The sequence below is a fragment of the Aethalodelphis obliquidens genome, unplaced genomic scaffold, assembly GCF_003676395.1.
Source record: "Aethalodelphis obliquidens isolate GAN/ISIS:26980383/991018 unplaced genomic scaffold, ASM367639v1 scaffold5, whole genome shotgun sequence".
In the NCBI taxonomy this organism is placed as follows: Eukaryota; Metazoa; Chordata; class Mammalia; order Artiodactyla; family Delphinidae; genus Aethalodelphis; species Aethalodelphis obliquidens.
This window is the reverse complement of record NW_020837949.1, coordinates 54,846,628-54,868,459: the sequence shown is the minus strand read 5'-3', so window position 1 is coordinate 54,868,459 and position 21,832 is coordinate 54,846,628. Positions and strand designations below refer to the sequence as shown.

The 21,832-nt window shown below is 40.7% G+C and overlaps 1 protein-coding gene across 1 annotated transcript in view; it reads left to right on the top strand.

The window, feature by feature from the left end:
* Positions 1–21,832, top strand: part of MTERF1 (mitochondrial transcription termination factor 1) — a 508,137-nt gene that overhangs the window by 244,246 nt on the left and 242,059 nt on the right. The window contains exon 6 of the transcript XR_003431984.1: positions 12,906–13,046. The gene's annotated coding sequence lies outside the window, so the exon portion shown is untranslated. The remainder of the gene's footprint in view (positions 1–12,905; positions 13,047–21,832) is intronic.

Sequence of the window (21,832 nt, the reverse complement as noted above, 5' to 3'; positions counted from 1 at the left end):
GAACAGTTCTTGATGCCTAGAAGTGCTCAATAAATGTTTGTTGAATGAATGGATAAGTGAAAATTTAGAGTAGAGCCTGATATTTGGATAAAAGAACCATCAAAATTATTCTGCTTGGCTGGAATTTTTGGTATCAAATGTTATCTAAATAAATGAGTTATAATCTGGGGGCTCAACACTTCTTTGGGGAAAAAAATTAATTGTATGATATTTGTTGTAATAGGATATAATCAGGATCCACTTTAAAAACATTCTGTGATGGGACTTCCCTGGTGGCGCAGTAGTTAAGAGTCCGCCTGCCAATGCAGGGGACACGGGTTCAAGACCTGGTCTGGGAGGATCCCACATGCCGCAGAGCAACTAGGCCCGTTCACCACAACCACTGAGCCTGTGAGCCACAACTGCTGAGCCCGTGTGCCACAGCTACTGAGGCCCACATGCCTTGAGCCTGTGCTCTGCAGCAAGAGAAGCCACCGCAATGAGAAGCCCGCACGCTGCAACGAAGAGTGGCCCCCGCTTGCTGCAACTAGAGAAAGCCCAAATGCAGCAGTGAAGACTCAACTCAGCCAAAAATGAAATAATTAATTTTTTAAAATTCCCTTAAAGAATTAAAAAGAAATTCTGTGAGTTATTTAATTTGTGCATCACTAAATGATTTATAAGCACTGAGTGGGAGTAAAAAGATGATGATCCTGGGGGTTAGTATGAGGAGGCTTCAGAGGGCACAGCTGTATAGATCTAGAAGTTTTTACAGAATTGCTGACATATCTCTCTATTTCTCTCTCTCTCTCTCTCTCTCTCTCTCTTTCACACACACACACACACACACACACACACACACACAAAGAGCAAAGAAGACAGAACCAGAGGCACCCAGGAACCATGGGTGAATTCTACCTGGAACAGGAGGCCTGCAGAAGATTGAGACCACAAAGGCTAAAATCAGCCCCAAAGGCTTATCATGGTAGTTGCCCACACCCCTGGGGGTTTAGAAAGTCCCAGGAAGGAGGAGAGTGAAAGAACTTTGGGAAAATGAAAACTCCTGAAAGGACTGTTTTAAGCTTGTAACTGTAAATAAAATTTCCCAGTGGATTGAGGAAATCCCAGATTCAAATTTCTGCTTTCAATTGGGAATGAGAGCTCTGAATTTAAAATCAAAAAGGTTAAACTGAGTTGAGATAGGGTGACCAACTGTTCCAGTTTGTCCTTGGATGTGGAACTTTCACTGCTAAAACCTGAAAAGTCTTCGGCAAACCAAGATGATTGGTCACTCTAGTTGTAGATATAAGAAAAGCGATGTTTTTGCATGCCCAAGTTTGTGACTATGAAATTCATACCCAGTGACATTAAAAAGGCCAATCCTGAATTCTTCAATCTCAGAGGATTCCCAAGTAAACACGGGAGTGGACACTGATGCAGCCACCTACTTATCTTTTTTTTTTCTGAAAAATGTTGGAGAAGAACCAATTTTGAGAGTTGTCCTCCTTTTTTTTTTTTTATACTGCAGGTTCTTATTAGTCATCAATTTTATACACATCAGTGTATACATGTCAATCCCAATCGCCCAATTCAGCACACTACCATCCCCACCCCACCGCGAATTTCCCCCCTTGATGTCCATACGTTTGTTCTCTACATCTGTGTCTCAACTTCTGCCCTGCAGACTGGTTCATCTGTACCATTTTTCTAGGTTCCACATATATGTGTTAATATACGATATTTGTTTTTCTCTTTCTGACTTACTTCACTCTGTATGACAGTCTCTAGATCCATCCACGTCTCTGCAAATGAACCAATTTCGTTCCTTTTTATGGCTGAGTAATATTCCATTGTATATATGTGCCACATCTTCTTTTACCATTTGTCTGTCGATGGGCATTTAGGTTGCTTCCATGACCTGGCTATTGTAAATAGTGCTGCAATGAATATTGGGGTGCATGTGTCTTTTTGATTATGGTTTTTTGGTTTTTTCTGGGTATATGCCCAGTCGTGGGATTGTTGGATCATATGGTAATTCTACTTTTAGTTTTTTAAGGAACCTCCATACTGTTCTCCATAGTGGCTGTATCAATTTACATTCCCACCAACAGTGCAAGAGGGTTCCCTTTTCTCCACAGTCTCTCCAGCATTTGTCGTTTGTAGATTTTCTGATGATGCCCATTCTAACTGGTGTGAGGTGACACCTCATTGTAGTTTTGACTTGCATTTCTCTAATAATTAGTGATGTTGAGCAGCTTTTCCTGTGCTTCTTGGCCCTCTGTATGTCTTCTTTGGAGAAATGTCTATTTAGGTCTTCTGCCCAATTTTGGATTGGGTTGTTTGTTTCTTTAATATTGAGCTGTTTATATTTTTTGGAGGTTAATCCTTTGTCTGTTGATTTGTTTGCAAATATTTTCTCGCATTCTGAGGGTTGTCTTTTCGTCTTGTTTATGGTTTTCTTTGCTGTGCAAAAGCTTTGAAGTTTCATTAGGTCTCATTTGTTTATTTTTGTTTTTATTTCCATTACTCTAGGAGGTGGATCAAAAAAGATCTTGCTGTGATTTATGTCAAAGAGTGTTCTTCCTATGTTTTCCTCTAAGAGTTTTATGGTGTCTTGTCTTCATTTAGGTCTCAAATCCGTTTTGAGTTGATTTTTGTGTATGGTGTTAGGGAGTGTTCTAATTTCATTCTTTTACATGTAGCTGTCCAGTTTTCCCAGCACCACTTGTTGAAGAGACTGTCTTTTCTCCATTTTATATCTTTGCCTCCTATGTCATAGATTAGTTGACCATATGTGCCTGGGTTTATCTCTGGGCTTTCTATCTTGTTCCATTGATCTATGTTTCTGTTTTTGTGCCAGTACTATACTGTCTTGATTACTGTAGCTTTGTAGTGTAGTCTGAAGTCAGGGAGTCTGATTCCTCCAGCTCCGTTTTTTTCCCTCAAGACTGCTTTGGCTATTCGGGGTCTTTTGTGTCTCCATACAAATTTTAAGATGATTTGTTCTAGTTCCGTAAAAAATGCCATTGGTAATTTGCTAGGGATTGCATTGAATCTATAGATTGCTTTTGGTAGTATAGTCATTTTCACAATATTGTTTCTTTCAATCCAAGAACATGGTATATCTCTCCATCTATTGTTATCATCTTTAATTTCTTTCATCAGTTTCTTATAATTTTCTGCATACAGGTCTTTTGTCTCCTTAGGTAGGTTTATTCCTAGATTTTTTATTCTTTTTGTTGCAATGGTAAATGGTAGTGTTTTCATAATTTCTCTTTCAGATTTTTCATCATTAATGTATAGGAATGCAAAAGATTTCTGTGCATTAATTTTGTATCCTGCAACTTTACCAAATTCATTGATTGGCTCTAGTAGTTTTCTGGTGGCATCTTTAGGATTCTCTATGTATAGTATCATGTCATTTGCAAACAGTGACAGTTTTACTTCTTCTTTTCCAATTTGTATTCCTTTATTTCTATTTCTTCTCTGATTGCCGTGGCTAGAACTTCCAAAACTATGTTGAATAATAGTGCTGAGGGTGGACATCCTTGTCTCGTTCCTGATCTTAGAGGAAATGCTTTCAGTTTTTCACCACTGAGAATGATGTTTGCTGTGGATTTGTCATATATGGCCTTTATTATGTTGAGGTAGGTTCCCTTTTTGCCCACTTTCTGGAGAGTTTTTATCATAAATGGGTGTTGAATTTTGTCAAAAGCTTTTTCTGCATCTATTGAGATGATCATATGGTTTTTATTCTTCAATTTGTTAATATGGTGTATCACATTGATTGATTTGCATATATTAAAGAATCCTTGCATCCCAGGGATAAATCCCACTTGATCATGGTGTGTGATCCTTTTAATGTGTTGCTGGATTCTGTTTGCTAGTATTTTGTTGAGGTTGTTTGCATCTATGTTCATCCGTGATATTGGCCTGTAGTTTTCTTTTTTTATAGTATCTGTGTCTGGTTTTGGTATCTGGGTGATGGTGGCCTCATAGAATGAGTTTGGGAGTGTTCCTTTCTCTGCAATTTTTTGGAAGAGTTTGAGAAGGATGGATGTTAGCTTTTCTCTAAATGTTTGATAGAATTCACCAGTGAAGCCATCTGGTCATGGACTTTTGTTTGTTGGAAGATTTTTAATCACTGTTTCAATTTCATTACTTGTGATTGGTCTGTTCATATTTTCTGTTTCTTCTTGGTTCAGTCTTTGAAGCTTATACCTTTCTAAGAATTTGTCCATTTCTTCCAGGTTGTCCATTTTATTGGCATAGAGTTGCTTGTAGTAGTCTCAGGATGCGTTGTATTTCTGCGGTGTCTTTTGTAACTTCTCCTTTTTCATTTCTAATTTTATTGATTTGAGTTCTCTCCCTCTTTTTCTTGATGAGTCTGGCTAATGGTTTATCAATTTTGTTTATCTTCTCAAAGAACCAGCTTTTAGTTTTATTAATCTTTGCTATTCTTTTCTTTGTTTCTAGTTCATTAATTTCTGCTCTGATCTTTATGATTTCTTTCCTTCTGCAAACTTTGGGGTTTTTTTTGTTCTTCTTTCTCTAGTTCCTTTAGGTGTAAGGTTAGATTGTGTATTTGAGATTTTTCTTGTTTCTTGAGGTAGGCTAGTATAGCTATAAGCTTCCCTCTTAGAACTGCTTTTGCTGCATCCCATAGGTTTTGGATCGTCGTTTTTTCATTGTCATTTGTCTTCAGGTATTTTTTGATTTCCCCTTTGATTTCTTCAGTGATCTCTTGGTTATTTAGTAACGTATTGTTTTGCCTCCATGTGTTTGTGTTTTTTATGGTTTTTTTCCCTGTAATTCATTTCTAATCTCATAGCGTTGTGGTCAGAAAAGATGCTTGATATGATTTCAATTTTCTTAAATTTACTGAGGCTTGATTTGTGACCCAGGATGTGATCTATCCTGGAGAATGTTCCGTGTGCACTTGAGAAGAAAGTGTACTCTGCAGTTTTTGGATGCAATGTCCTATAAATATCAATTAAATCTATCTGGTCTATTGTGTAATTTAAAGCTTCTGTTTCCTCATTTATTTTCATTTTGGATGATCTGTCCATTGGTGTAAGTGAGGTGTTACAGTCCCTCACTATTATTGTGTTACTGTTGATTTCCTCTTTTATAGCTGTTAGCAGTTGCCTTATGTATTGAGGTGCTCATATGTTGGGTGCATTTATATTTATAATTGTTATATCTTCTTCCTGGATTCATCCCTTGATCATTATGTAGTGTCCTTCCTTGTCTCTTGTAACATTTTTTATTTTAAAATCTAATTTATCTGATATGAGTATAGCTACTCTATCTTTCTTTTGATTTCCATTTTCATGGAATATCTTTTTCCATCCCCTAACTTTCAGTCTGTATGTGTCCCTAGGTCTGAAGTGGGTCTCTTGTAGATAGCATATACATGGGTCTTGTTTTTATATCCATTCAGCAAGCCTGTGTCTTTTGGTTGGAGCATTTAATCCATTCACATTTAAGGTATTTATTGATATGTATGTTCCTATGACCATTTTCTTAAGTGTTTTGGGTTTGTTTTTGTAGGTCCTTTTCTACTCTTGTGTTTCCCACTTACAGAAGTTCCTTTAGCATTTGTTGTAGAGTTGGTTTGGTGGTGCTGAATTCTCTTATGTTTTGCTTGTCTGTAATGCTTTTGATTTCTCCATCGAATGTGAATGAGATCCTTGCCGGGTAGAGTAATCTTGGTTGTAGGTTCTTCCCTTTCATAACTTTAAGTATATCATGCCACGCCCTTCTGGCTTGTAGAGTTTCTGCTGAGAAATCAGTTGTTAACCTTATAGGAGTTCCATTGTATGTTATTTGTCATTTTTCCCTTGATGCTTTCAATAATTTTTCTTTGTCTTTAATTTTTGCCAATTTGGTTACTATGTGTCTTGGCATGTTTCTCCTTGGGTTTATCCTGTATGGGACTCGCTGCGCTTCCTGGACTTGGGTGGCTATTTCCTTTTCCATGTTAGGAAAGTTTTCGACTATAATCTCTTCAAATATTTTCTCAGGTCCTTTCTCTCTCTCTTCTCCTCCGCGAATGTTGGTGCATTTAATGTTGTTCCAGAGGTCTCTTAGGCTGTCTTCATTTCTTTTCATTCTTTTTTCTTTAGTCCGTTCTGCATCAGTGAATTCCACCATTCTGTCTTCCAGGTCACTTCTCTGTTCTTCTGCCTCAGTTTTCTGCTATTGATTCCTTCTAGTGGAGTTTTCATTTCACTTATTGTATTTTTCATCTCTGTTTGTTTGGTCTTTAATTCTTCTAGGTCTTTATGAAACATTTCTTGCATCTTCTTGATCTTTGCCTGCATTCTTTTTCCGAGGTCCTGGATCATCTTCACTATCATTATTCTGAATTCGTTTTCTGGAAGGTTGCCTATCTCCACTTCATTTAGTTGTTTTTCTGGGGTTTTATCTTGTTCCTTCATCTGGTATATAGCCCTCTGCCTTTTCATCTTGTCTATCTTTCTGTGAATGTGGTTTTTGTTCCACAGGCTGCAGGATTGTAGTTCTTCTTGCTTCTGTTGTCTGCCCTCCGGTCTGTCCTCCACATTGGTGCTCAGGTGGGAAGCGCAGTACTCCTGACTGGCCTGTCAACAGCCACTAACCCCCACCTAACTTATCTTTAAGAAAGGCCTTCTTGCCCCAGCAGCTGGGAGTGATGTTGGTGGACAGCCTCAACTGTCACAGCCCCTACCTCTCCACCATAGGGTTTGCCTCAGCTGTGAAGACACCTTGACCAAGGTCAGGTCCCTTTCTATGGCTGCCGCATCTAGCTGCCCCCGATCCATGGAGGAGTATAAAGGCTGGCCATCTCAGGACAATGTCCCAGCTCAGGACAATACTGAAGGGCCATTCTAGCTCTAGAGCTTCCCCAGGAAGTAGACTGCGGCTGTTGTTCAGTCTGTGTTGCAGCCCAACTTCTCCTTCTGCCCAGTCCCGCTTTCCTCCCCTCCTTTCCACAGATGTAAATGCCAAGGGCACTCCCTAATAAATATCCTGCATACTAATCTCTATCTCAGGAAGTTTGCTTCCTGGAGAACCCAACCTCAACTGAAACCGGTGCCCTTCTTCTGATTTGCTTTCAGTCTGTTGCCTGAGACCACCTGACAAGGATGTGTAGGTCATGGGAGACTCACTGGTTGGACTTGAGGAAAACTGGAGAACTTGTTTGCCCTAGGGTCTGTCCAAGGAACTTTCCTCTTTTATTCTGCAAGATTTTCAGGACGAGAAAATGTAACTCATAGTAGGCACATGATAAATTTATTAGATAAGTGAATGACCAGGTCAGGGTCAGCTTCATGGATGTATAACCTGTACAGTTGCACAGAGCCCCATCTTTCTCAGAAGTGCACCACAGTTGATTTAATGCTCTGCTATCAAGGTCTTGAAAGTCTTATAATTTTTTAACAAGAGACCCCCCATTTTCATTTTGCACTGGGCCCTACAAATTAGGTAGCTGGTCCTGGACCTGGGTCCCCCAAGAACTAGCTTATCCTCATTTCTGCTAGGATTCTCTCTCACTATAAGGGAGTGGCAGGAAAGCAGAGAGCAAACCAGCAGTCTTATTAGAAGAGCTCTCAGGGTGGGCCTAGAACCACATTCCCAAATCTCATTCCTTGCAATCATGGCTCTTCAAGTTGTTTACACATGCTTGGAGGGCAAAGTGATCAATGGTCACATAAACTCAGGAAACAGCAACCTAAAACCCCGTCTGGAGATTTACAATGTTCATCAACACAGTAGAGGTTCTGGGAAGTCTCCCCAGTAAATAAGATACCTACTTAAGTTTGTTTAGTGCTTGAATAAACAACTGCATTTGTTCAGGGGAAGATTTTTTTCCTGAACCACCTCTTAACATTCTGGAACAATTTTCCTTTCACAATTATTTGGAAAGTGCTACCCCAGAAACTTGGGCTGAATTGGCCACACCTCCGTTGTCCTGAATGTAAGGATCTAATAGCCTAGCACAGACTTCTTCCCTGCACCTCTTTTGGAAGTGATGATCAGGAAGTCATTAGTTTGCTGTGGTATTTAGGAACTATAAGGGAGCTTGTACCACATACTTCAGATGTAGATAAGAAAAGAGATGTCCTAAAAGGTTAAATCGTTGTAGATACCTATGATAGTTAAGATTAAGTGCCAACTTGCCTAGGCTATGGTACCCAGTGGTTTGGTCAAATACCAGTCTAGATGTTGCTGTGAAGGTATTTTTTAGATGAGATTAACATTTAAATCTATAGACTTTGAGTAAAGTAGATCACCCTCCATAATGTGTATGGGCCACATCCAGTCAGTTGAAAGCCTGAAGAGTCAGAACTGAGTTTTCCTGAAGAAGAAGGAATTGTCCTCACGGTTGCAGCATGGAAACCCTGCCTGAATTTCCAGCCTGCTGTTCTGTAGAATTTGCACTCAAGACTGCAACCTCAACTCTTGCCAAAATTTCCAGCCTGCTGGTCTGCCGTACAAATTTTACACTTGACGGCCCTGATGATCACGAGACAATTCCTTACAAATCTCTCTCTCTCTCTCTCTCTCCTCTGTCTCCCCCCACCCCTTGTTGGTTCTGTTTCTCTGGAGAACCCTAACTAATACAATACCAATTCTGGGTATGTAGTATAAGATAGCCAGGCTAGGTATTCCCTTTACCCCTCCAGATTCACTCTCCACTTTCCTCCACCCTGTCTGTGACCATTCATGTGCATCAGTTGACTTCCTTGTCCTGTAGTTTCCAGTTGGGTTGGGTCAATGATGAGAGGTAGTGGCAGGAGGACAGAGTGCAGGAGGAGAGTGAAGTTAGGGTGTCTATTCTCTTGGCTTCCTCCCTGCCAGGCTACAGGTTAGCAGTGGTTGCGTTCCTTTACTGTCGATCTGTGGCCTCTCCAACAACTCTAGCTCCAGCAATAGCTCCAGCCTCAGCTCTCACTGAGTTCCTGCCCACTCTCTCCTCTGGGTCTTTAGGTCTAGGTTGGTTAAGGCCATTGCTAGCACTTTCCCACCCCCCAGTCATGTGCCCCATCATCCCTTGTACTTTTCCCTTAATCCTGCCCATGGCTCTGTATACCATCCTCACTTTCCCTGTTTGAGTGTGCCATTTGTTTCCTGCCAGGACACCGGGTAATTCAAAACCCTTTTAATTCTTTTTACACGTGAGGAAACTGAGGCCTAAGAGGCTTGGTAACTTCTCCAGGGCTGGAATTTAAGCCAAGGTGTCTGACTCCAGTGGTAATCCTCACAGCCTGTACACATCAATTCAATTACTGTTCACATTAATTACTCTCTGAATCACAGTTTCCCCATTTGCAAAACGAGGTCAGTAACAATAACTCCTTATAGGGTTCTAGCTAACACTCAATAAATATTAGCTATTGTTATTATTTGCAACCAAAAAGGACCTTGATGAGGATAGAAGTTCCCAATTTACAGGGTCTTGGTAAGGATGAATTGGCTAGCAGGTGTGTTGCACCAGCACAGGGCCTGGCACACACTAGCCACTTAATACATGCCATTAAACATTGGTCACATCTATTGTTCTTTTCCTATGCCACACTCTTTAGGAACATGATCTTGAATTCTATGTGAGCAAAATTTGAGTTGAGAGGCACTTTACATATATTGTCTCATGTAAATGTCATAACGAACTAAGAGGTGAGTTATTCCAGTTTTACCAATGTGGAAGCTGAGGTCCAAGGAGTTAAATAACTTACCTAAGCTCACTACTACATCTGGTAGTGAAAGATCAAGGATTCCAACCCAGACATATCTGACTCCACATTTATTTGAGCCAAGGAAAACTTGTTAATAGAGCTAGTATTCAGCTGGTAAGCACTGGTGTGATAGGTCCCACTTTAAATATTGAATATTTCCCCATTGGGTGGTAAATGGCTGCTGCCTCAAGTCTCTTGAGTAGGACCTGCCCACCCATTCCCCCTCCGTCCCCACGACTCCTAGCTGCAAAGACAGGGCCTGCTCTGATGGGTCTGTGCTCACCCCTTATCAGTTTTTAATATTCAGAATATCACTCCTAGAAACAAATCCAGTAAATGAAACTCGATAATCATACACAAACCTTTTAGAAATCCAAGAAGGAGGATGACCTGAGTGTTTTTTTAGAGCATTGAAGAAAATTCTGATCATTTCTGTACCTCTGTCCTGTGGCTGATTTCCTTGGAGGGATAAGCCCCAGAGGGAGCTTTAGGGTGAATGTATGGAAGGGTGGCTTGTCTGTCCCCATCGTCAAGAAAGCCCAGTTCTGTTTCTGGGCCGTCCTTGTTTCAGCCTTGACTGCACCTCTGTCCTGAACCCCAAGTCCCTGTGGTCCTTTTAGAATAACCCAGAGAGGAAATAGGTGTGCACACAGTGTGAGGCAGAGAGGGGAGGAGCCAGCTTTTTCCCCAGGCTTCTGCGTTTGAAGTCAGTCATGCTGGGCTTCCATGTTTTGCCTTAAAGAAGGAGACTGGCAGCTTGCTAAGAGCCTGAAGGCTGCTCCTAACCTCTGTGTTGCTGAGCTAGTAGCTGGCAGCCCTTCATCGTCACCTATACAGTTGCCCTATTTCCCTGGGTGCCGTCCATGTCTGAAGAAGGCTGGGTTTGGGGGCTTTTCCTTGTTTAATGGCTGAGGGGGAGTTTGGAGATTTGTAGGAGAAAGTCTGCAGAATAGATAGTGAGTTAAGAAACTCAAAGTCAGGGTTCATGAGATAGAGGGCTGGGGCTAGTGGAAGGAGGAGGAAGCTAAGGGAGTGTCAGTCATTGGGGGATTTGATGCCGAGGACAGTTTTCCTCTGTTTCCTTTCAGACCTTTCTGCAGTGTGTCAGGCTCTGCCCCTGCTGTGAGGATCTGCCAAGGCCAGCCCTTGCCCTTTATAAATCTCCTTTCTCTTTCTTTCTTTCAAAATGGACTTGCCCTGGATTAATAAAGATATTCTGGAGAGCTTCCTATCTCTGCCTGGCATTATGCTTTAATATTACTACTCCAAACTTTAATCTAAAGTAGAGAGGAATTGAAAAAAAATCACAAAGAAAAAGCAAACCTCCATAATCAAAAGAGATAGGGTTAGGGGCAAAAGAAAGGACCAGATGACACCTGGGTGAAATGGTGGCATTTAATCAGGCCTTAGGCAGGAAGTGGGTGAGGCAATACCAGAATAACAAGAACCAACTTGAACCCTCTAATGGAACCTTTGTCAGGGTTTTCAAATACTCCAGTGCCCTTTAAAACCATTTTCCCTTCTGCCCTTATGTTTTTGTCCAGGCCTATAGGGGAAAGTGAAATAATCGAAAGCGAAATGCTGGCTCTATTGACTTTTCTTTCAAAGGGAAAACAGTGCACAAGTTTCATAGGAAACCCTCTTGCTGAGTGAATGGCCCTTGAGAACAGGACTGGCTACGTGATTTGCAGGGCCCAGCGCGAAATGGAAATGTGAGGCCTCTTGTTCAAAGTGTTAAAAAATTTTAAGGTGACAGGTGAACATGAAACCAAATGTGGGACCTTTCTGAGCTCAGAGGCCCTGTGTGACTACAGAGGTCATACTCCCAGAAGCTGGTCCTGCTTAGGAGTCTCTGAAGGTTTACATTATTCTCATTTTCTGACTTAATAATACTGCTTCCTCCATTTTCAAAGCATCAGGGATGTGATGATTGTCTGTGTGTGTGTGTGTGTGTGTGTGTGTGTGTGTGTGTGTGTGTGTACTTCAATGCTATTTTTAGGCACTTAAGTTTATTTTCAAAATGGCTCTTTAAAACCTCAAACATTTCTAACTGGCAGTTGAGAATGTCTTAGATCTCAATCTGAGTAGGAAACACTGCTGCCTAGGGACCTACATGTTAGAGGGGTCAGCTCTCTTGTTCAGCTCAACTCAAATCTGAGGGGCCAAAGAGATATGCCTTCCCAGACAAGTGCCCAGGTGGCTAAGCCCCCAGAATTCCTTGTCCAGATGGCCCTGACCTGCTCCCAGGAGTGGGCAGGCATCTTCCTCAGGTACTTCTTCCCAAGAGTGAACCTTACTACTAGTATTAGCACCCCCTGGCCTAAGATTTGGCCAAGTGACAGCTGTTTAGGGGTAAGGAAAGGGGGTACTATTGGCAGAACTTGGACATGTGGGCTGGTTTGGGATGGTCTTGCCTGTTTTTTGAGGCCCCTTGCTGTGCCAGAGGGAGTTGGAGGGAGGAAGGGCTAGGGATAGGTGTTTCCCTCCACACTGCTACATTCTACACAAGAATTCCAAGCACTCTGAGGATTCTAAATTATAACTTGGCTTTTTAGGCCATTATCGAAGGTATATTTGTCACGATAGCATCAAACATATTTAACAGTTTGCTAGCTTAATTTATAACTTATAAACATCTAGACTTACAGTTTGTGGGCTTCCATTTATGTTCTTGCCATGGGTTCTGCAAACATTAGGGGCAGATGTGAATGGCAGGCAGCAACGAAAGTGTATATCTCCGTAATGAAATTGAACACTAGCTTCCTCATCAACAGTTTTATAATTCATTTACTCTAACTTTGCATATGTGTGTGTGTGTAATATTTATTTATACATTTTGACAAACACAGTTTCTGTTTTGATTAGTGGAATACAGCAGCTTTTTAGGATGTAATTATTAATTATACATTTACCACATCCAGTTTCAAGTACATTTCTCCTCCAAATGCTTCTTAATTTAGTAAGAATATTGTTTTTATCACAACACTGGACTCTGCTAAAATTTGTTATCTCTGTACCACAGAAGAAATAATTTTATCTTTAATGTTGATCTTTTTATGTGAGCCTATGATAGCATTCATGATAATGTCTGATATTTCTTATTGACAAAATGAATATTCAAAAGATGTATTTTGATTTCATGAATTTCATAAAGAAAAACAAATCATTATTGGAACTAACTGATTTTCTCTCTGATGTATCTAGGGCACTGGAATAAAACTGGCCTCGTTCAACTGTTCGTGCAATTCTTCCAGCAATGGAGTTATCGCTTCACTTTTCATGTGTCCAAAAGGAAACTTGGAATCTGAAGTGGGCGAATTTAATGAAGAAGAACAAACATTTGAGGTAAGTGAAAAGTCATGCTTCAGTGAGAGATTTGTAAACACATTTTCTGCAGGCGCACATGTTTGGATATAGTCTTAAAGTAACTTCTAACTTTTGGAATAGATGCTCATATTTCTTCCAAAGATTCGTGTCTTCTGGTTTTCATGTGGTCAGTGGTATCACTTAGCCCTAATGACAGATGGTAAACTGTGTTGATAAACATTCTTTGTAACATCCATACTCATCATCAACTTTCTTGTGAAATTGAATTTAGAGCTTAATTTTTTGCTAAACATGTGCTTTTGGCTTTTTGAGTTCTTGGCTGCTGAAAGAGTTTATTGCAAAATAAAACAGCATTACTAAATAATAGCTACTGCTATATGTATATAAATCATACGGTGAATCACAAACCTGTGTAATGATAGTTTTCAGCTGCTCTCTATAAGCTCTATGATAAGATGGCCCAGCCTCTAGTTCCCATTTATGTTTCCCACCTAACCAATGAAGTCTCACATTTCTACTGACCCTACCAACTGATGGCTCCGTGGCTGTATGCATTTGGAAGGGTGTGGGTGTGGCATAGGCCACAGCACAACTGACTGGCCCAACTATGGCTTGTAGGGGCAGGGATATTCAGTCCTTCTCAACTGCCACCTAAACTGCAAGAAATTAGCTTCCTGAGCTCTCTCTTGCCTGAGGGCACTGCATTTACCAGCAGGTAATGTGTGTGCTGTCTTTGAAAGGAAGGAACTTGTTAAACTGAGTCTGGAAAAAATAGGGAAAAGAGAGATGGGTTATTGCTAGACATCTTTTAGACTTAATCATATGTTAAAGTAAAAAATCTGTTTATTGTGCATACATCTCCCACAGTATTAGCCAAGACCATGTCAGAAGCTGAAATACAAAGTAGAAGTCTACCAATGCAGCTATTAATAATTCTTTATTAAAAAATTAAAAATCTGAGGGAAATGTTAGGGCAGTTGGGACCCTTGGACAACAGGTGTAAACTGGGATTGTCCTACTTACAGGAAAATAAAGAAGCTTCATTTTTCTTTGCCCCTTTGGGAATGGTGTTTGTAATTTTGCTACCTGGTATACTAGTGTGTCTGAGTTTTCTAAAGGTGTGGTTTCCTAGGTTTGAGTTCACTTAACTAATGGCAATCCATGAGCCCAGGATGCCAGCTTGATACCTGTGGCTGTGTGACCATCAGTCTATTTCTTTTGTCACTGAAAGTAATTCAAAAGCTGCCTGATTGGCTAGGCTGTCTTGGTCATTTAGTTATAAGGAGAGAGCTGAGCAAGCCAGGGGACAAAAAGACCTAGCACATGCTATGTAGTTAATAAATATTTCAATAAAGGAGTCATTGTTGGAGGTGTTATTGAAAGCCACCAACTTCCTCGGGTCTGTTTTCCTTGTAACAGTAGTGATCTCAGAGGAGCTTCCATGGCTGTGTGTTTATAACTCATATAAACATATAGATATTTAATGGAAATCTAAATAAAAAATCAAAAAGTAATGTCAGTAGCTTCTTAAAAGTCATCATAAAATGACCTTACATCATTCAAAATGTCAATAAACAACTGCCCCATTAGAGCACCAGAATCACAAGATCTTGCAAGGAGGTTTACTGCAAGAACAGAGAGACCACTTGTTTCAGAATCACTGGGTGAAGACGTGCCTATCACATTTTACTGTTCCTGGAATGCCTACTACAGCTTTTGCCTCTGCTTGACATGTCAAGCTATCTAGCTAAGTGCTGATATTCGATATTTTTTGATGTCCTAATCTGATGCTCATTCAATAGAAGACACTGCTGAATTTTGCAGACTTGCAGAAATGGAAATTCTAGTTGTTAATGCTGTTCTTACCTTGCTGCTTTGGTTCCAGGCTTTAAATTGATTTTTTTCTGGGCTTTTAATTAAGTAGATGAACAGGAACATAATGGGACAGTGGTTAACATTAGGATCAGTCTGAGGTTCTCTCAGCACTAACCACATCCTGCTTCAATTCTTTTTAATTTTTATTTTTCAGCACTGAGGAGAGTGGACATTACCGTATACATTTAGTCTCTCCCAAGAATGTCATAGAGGGACCAGATGTATTTTCTCAAAGGACATAGATACCTATATTAGACACGAGGAGAATTTTCTAGTTAGTCCCTAAGAGGTAGGGTGGCACTGTGTGTTCTGGAATTTTGTTGCTTAAATTCTGACAAAATAAAATAACTTGTATTGCTATGAAAATAACACTGGGAGAAAAAAAAATCACGTTAGCATAGGCTTTATCAAAGAGTGTTATATGGAACGTGAGTCACGTGAGCTGCTCCAAGAAAAGAGGGCTCTGTGGCCAAGACCCACCTCACCTTGCTCTTGGAGGTTCCCAACATACGTTAACATAATAAAGAATTTGATTGATCCTGCAATGAAGAAACCATTCTTGGAGCTCTCTGAAGCTTTCTAGAGTTTATCATGAAGCCCTCATTCTGTGTTGCTTCCTGTAGAAACACTGTAGTGGTGTCATATTTTTTCTTTAAGTCTGTTTTCTTGCATTCATTGGGCTAATGACTAACTTTCTACAGTCCCAAGACATTATTTCCTATTTATTTTATCTAAGCTAAATCTAGATGTATTTTCTTTCAGTTCTTCTCTGCCAATAGACGATGATAACCCCTCCAAATGCTCTTAGTGTTATGTGATCTTATAAAATCAGTGATTCTCTTTTCAGAGCTCATGAGTTTCTGTTATCCAGTGTCATTTCTTACCTTTCTTTGCTTCTTGATTTTCGAAGCTTTGTTATCTTCTATTCCATAGTAGAACCATTGAAATTTAGCTCAGTTTGAAATTTGGTCAGTTTCTGTTTCTCTCATTCCCATTTCTCTTATCCCCAAATGTCACTTTGCTCTCAGATTTGATCAGTACAATAAACACTGATCTGTTTTACTTGGGTCTGTCATTCTGATAAAATGAAAACATCCCAGACTATGGATGTAATATTTTGACAGACTAATATTGACCTTATTCACATTTTCCCCCCCGAATAGTAGATTTACTACACTTTTTTTTCCTGCAGTACAAGTCTGAATACCTACTGAAAGTGTAGAATCCAGGCCAGCAGTCTCAGTGGGGTATCTTTCTGCCCTGTTGTAGGAGTGAAAATCCGGATTCATTCAATTTATTCGAGAAAATGTGTGTGCCTTTGACATGCTAGGCATTAGGGTACAGTGACAGGGAGAATAGTACAGGCAGGCCCCTGCTTTCAGGAAACATAGATGCGAGTGTTGTCAGTGACTTCTGTTATAGTGTGTAATATAATTTTTTTTTTATTTTAAAAAAGCTGTCTTGATCCAGTTCTGAGGACCTGTCTGGAGGCCGGTGGTTCCTCTTTTTGAGCAGCTGATTAAGTCCACATCCCCAGTGACTTCCCTTTCGAACTCTTCCACTCCTGGCGTCTGTGCGCCAGCCTTAACTGCCCCAGGGCCAGGTACCAGACAACTAAAAACAGCCCCTAAATCCTGGAGCCTGTGAAATTATTCAAATCAGCCAATTCACAGGGAGCCTGCTAAACCTAGTTAACCCCAGCTTGCTTGTCACACATCAGCTGCCCCTGCCCCAGGGTGTAACCCTCAGTGTGGCTCTGCCCGGACGCCTTCTCTACTTTGGCAAATAACAAAAAGTTCTGCTTTTCATCTATCCAGATGTCAGTGGGTCGTGTCCTGCCACCAAAGAACTTTTAAATCTAGTAAAACCCAGCTGCAAGCAAAATTTTGGTTTTTCTTTTTTATTGTTATGAAAATTTCAAAGGACTTAAAATAGTACTAATTGGTGGTGAAAAAGAGGGGATAAGGATTTTAAGAGAAGGGAGGAATTAAAAAAAATTAAGTAACTTAGTTCCCTCACCAAGGACTTTAGCAGCTTAATACACCCCATATATTCATCTGTTTATTGTGTGCTTATTGAGCAGTTGCTGTGGCCCTGGTAATATAATGCTCTAGGAGGTGTGCAAGAACAGAAAACGTGTACCCTTTTCTTGAGAAACCTACAGATTAATTAAGACATGACGTGCACCTAAAATGATTAGAGAGACAAAATCAAGTATGTAGTACTATAACTAAACCACCCCTAAGTCCAAAAAATGACAAAAAATACTAAAGAACCAGAGAAATAAATTTGCTTGCAATTTTCAATAATAGCTAACTTTAAAATAATTTTTAACTTTCCTAGTAAGTTGGCTGCAGAAATGTTTGCATTACTGCTCTTTTCCTCCATTCATTTTTCCCTGCTCTGAAACCCTTTCTCTGAGGGTCATAGGGCCTGGCAATCACTAACCCTGCTTTGCAAAACTCGGATGGTTCAGAGTCACGTGGATTTTGAACTGAAGCTGGTAACGAGGTTCTCTCAAGGGATGGATTTTGGAGGACTGTGTTGGCAGTTCAGATCAGATGAAGCTATTTCTTTTAAAGCTTGGGTGTGTTTCAAAAAGGAAAATGGTTTCAGCCCAAATCCATTTGCAACACCAACCTTCCTCATTGGGGAATTGAATGCTTAGCTAGTTTATTTTTGATAGGCAGGCTTCTGTGTGTTTTAAATGATGGCTGACTGGCCTAGAAGCTGAGTTTCTCCAGAAGGCATTTGGCGGTGTTCCATGATCTTCAGTGGAACTCACACTTTTTTCCTGGAGGAGAAGGAGGAAACTGTAGTTGATTAAGGCTCTGCCGTTTCTCTAGACTCACTCCACTGACTTTCAACAATTCTTCCCACCAATACTTTCTTATTGAACATCTACCCTGTGTAAAGGAGAGTATGGTCTCAGCAAGGGATGCCAAGGACTCCAACAGAGAGCTGGGGCATGGACTCTATACAAGGCAGAATGTGGGCCTGGCCATAAAAGAGATATAAAGTGTTGTGTGCATGGAGTGAAAGAGTCACTTCAAACTGGGTGAATCAGGGAGAGCTCTACAGAGAGCATGACACTTGGAGATCAGGTTTGATCTGGCAACTAGAGAAGGAATCAGCAAACTGAAGCCTATGGGCCAAATCTGTCCTCTCCTCCTGTTTTTATAAATAAAGGTGTATTGGAACTCAGTCATGTTCACTTATTGATGTATCATCTGTGACTGCTTTCATGCAACAACAGCTGAGCTGAGTAATTGGGACAGAGATTGTATAGCCCTTAAAGCCTAAGAAATTTACTGTCTACCTTCTTACAGAAAAAGTTTGTGACCCCTGGTTTAAAGTCAGTTGCTTGAGGGACTTGATATATGGCCTTGATATTTGGATTTGACATAGGCCAAAATATATGATTTCATTTGACAGACATACTGGAAACAGAATGTTTCTGAGCCTTGGGAGTGTTTGTGTGTTTACGATGGCACTGAACTTCAGGACAGGGAGTGTGGTAGATGAGCTGCAGAAGAGAGGTGCTACAGGTTGGAAAAAAAATTCAGAAGTTCACGTTGTCACCTAAGTGAAAAATAATGAATGTGGATTAAGAGGATATCTGTGATGAAAGGGAGAAAAACCTTTCAGAAAACCATTGTGAATAAAGCTCTAGAAGGGTGAACTAAAGGAAAGACAGAATTGAGGATGACTCCAGGGTCTTGAGCCTGGATGAATGGGGATGTCAATGATTCCTTCTCTGAAAACATATTGACCTGAACAGGACAAATTTTCCCTTCTTCCACCCTACTCCGATTAGGAGGAGGGATAAACCTGGAGTGGCCCCATCACTCCAGGGCAGCTGGTGTTGGGAGGAGAGGTAGTCAGAAGCTATTGTTACAGAGGAAACAAGACTCAAAGCCTTGCTTGTGGAAGAATATCTGGTCCTAGATAGGAAGTCAGCCTCTGTTGTCTCTGAGAAAAAAACCACTCCATGAGTTGGAGGAGTATCCTTATATCTTAGGTCATCTTGCAGTATTGCCAGATAAAATATAAATTGCCTGGTTAAATTTAAATTTCAGATCAACGAGGAAAAATTTTCTTTGTATAAGTATGTCCCAAATATTACCCAGGACATATTTGTACTAAAAATGATTAGTTCTTGATCTGAAATTCAAATTTAACTAGGCATCAATTTCAGATCAACAATGAATAACTTCGTAATATATGTCCCAAGTATGGGATACATTTATACTAAAAAATTTTCTGTTGATTCTCTAAAATTCTAATTTAATTGGGCTTTTTTTCCCCTAAATCTGACAAGCCTACCCGTAAAGTAAATAGCCAAAGTTTTCACTTTGCGGGAGACTGAAAAAGAATTGGGGCACCAGTATTTGCTTTCCTTCAGAGGAGTAGAGTTGACTCCTTCAGCCGTTCTGGAGCCCACAGTGAGCAGAGGATAGCTCAGTGAACGTCAGGCCAGGGTGCTGGGCGCTAATTAAGAGGGCAGATAGAGGATGGACCAAGGGGTGTGGTCGCGTGAAGTTTCCAGTGGTGGTGGTTTGGACATCCAACTGGGGGACTGGAATAAGGGGTTGGAGTACAGAGGGTCTGGATTAGAGAGAGGGAGTGAATTCAAGACAGGGACAGATTCCTTAGAGGAGCCTCTTTTCAAAGACGCAATTTTGGAAGGAATTTTCTTGGGGTAGAACAAAGCAACAGCTCTGCTAGATAAAGGTCCCAGCTTCTCACACTTGCTCCAATGTGGAGATCCGCCTACTTCATACCTCTGAATCTTTGATACATTGGTTCAGTGACAGGATGGCCATATTCATCCCAGTTATCTTATAGAGCTATGTGATCATTAATTTTATGCATCAGCCTTACTAGGCTGTGGTATCCATTGGTTTGGTCAAGCACCAGTCTAGATGTTGCTGTGAAGGTATTTTTTAGATGAGGTTAACATTTAAATCTATAGACTTTGAGTAAAGAAGATCACCCTCCATAATGTGGGTAAACCTCATCCAATCAGCTGAAGGCCTTAGGAGAAAAGGCTGAGGTGACCAGAAGAGGAAGGAATTCTGTCTCCAGACTGCCATCTAACTCAAGACTGTAACGTTGTCCCCTGCCGGAATTTCCAGCCTGACAGCCTGCCCCGAAGATTTTGGACGTGCTAGCCCCACAATTGGCGTTAGCCAATTCCTTAAGATAAAATAAATCTCTTTTTCTGTGTCTCTCTTTGTCATGTATGTGTGTGTGCGTGTACACACACACACACACACACACATTCTCTTGGTTCTGTTTCTCTGGAGAACCCTAATACAGGCAGGCAGGTGATCCTGAGCAGCACTGACCCCCATCCACGTCCTCAGATTCCCGCTGGGAGTTGAATCTTGTGGAGCCACTGCTGGTTTCTCCCAGATTCCTCTCCTCAACCCCAAGCCTGAGCAAGAGTAAGACCAAATTCCCTGGTTGCCCACACAGGTCGTCAAGATGTGTTCTTTCAATCAGGGAAAGGCAGGATCTGCCATACCTGGGTTACACATCTCAAAGCCATCATGCATGGGAGTAGGGTGATTCCCCATAGCTGGATGGGTGCAGCCTTGGCCTTGGAATTTGGGGAGTGAGAATTGCCCTCTGACCTCAGGCATACCTGCAATACAGCAGCTGCAGAGTGTGCTGTTAAAATAGTGTGTGTCTAGGAAGACTGCTTCTCCGTATTTTTTTCCCTTCTTTATCCAGTCTCCTCACTGGAGAGATGATACAAACAAAGACATGCAGGTTTATATTAAAAATCTTTGGTGGATGGCGTATCTGTCTGCTCTCCTCCCAGCTCCCTAGCAACAGCTATGTCATTCTTTTATAAATCTTTTCATGGAAATTCTAGCTTTTCTATGTGAGTTTCTCTCTGTTTTTTTGTCTCTCAGTGTCTTTCCCTCTGCCTGTGTCTATTTCTCCTTCTCTCCTTTCCTCCCCTGCTTCTCGCTGTCTCTGTCTCTCTGCATGTTTCTTTCTCTCTGGTGTGATTTCCCACATTAGCCACTGTCCATTTCTTTGATTCCTTCTTGGCAACAAGAGTTACGGCACCATTATGCAGCAAGCAGTCCTGCTTCCCTGTTACCTTAAAATAATAATGTTTCATGGTGACAAATGGATATAGATAACAATGAAAGTAAAATGCTTAGCAGGCAGGGGTGCGACCGGGTCAGATTTCTCTGCCTGGCAAAAACAGAGGGTATCCTGAAAATCCCTAAAGAAAGGAATATATATGTGGGGATAGCTGGTGATGTTTGCCGGGTGGACACTGCTGCTGTTTTATTTTTAATTTAGCTCCTGTAAATTGTGAGAGTAAGTTCTCAAAGGCAGAATAATAGTTATTCTTAATTTACTAAGGTTTTGTCATTGTCCTAAGAAACTTAAAAAATATTAACAGATTTTAAAATCTGGTTTTACGTTTGCTATTGTTCTTTGATTTAAAAAAAATCAAAGCAAAAAATAAGACAGTTTGAATTAATGAAGGCATATAATCCTTTTTGTACCCCAGTAGCTGAAGTTTCTACATCGTGTCAGAAAAGGTCCAATTAATTTCAAAGAAAAAAGAAAAGAGAATGACTTTTTCTAGACCTCCTTTCCCTCTCTACCACTAAGAGGAGACAAAAATCCTAATACCCAAGAAATCTTCAACCAAAAGCTGTTTGCATGCACGTGTGTGTGTGTGTGTGTGTGTTTTGCACACCGCATGTGTGCCTTCCCCTGGGTACAGATGGCTACTCCAGCAGCAGCGCATGTCCGATGTGTATGACGTGTATGTCTGAAAGTTGGCTTGGTTGTGTGCATGGAAAGAAGAAAACAAGAGAGGGAGGTAAAAACCACACAAGCCTAAATCAAAAGCAACTGTCGTACTATGAGGAAAGCAGGCAGACCGTGCTTTG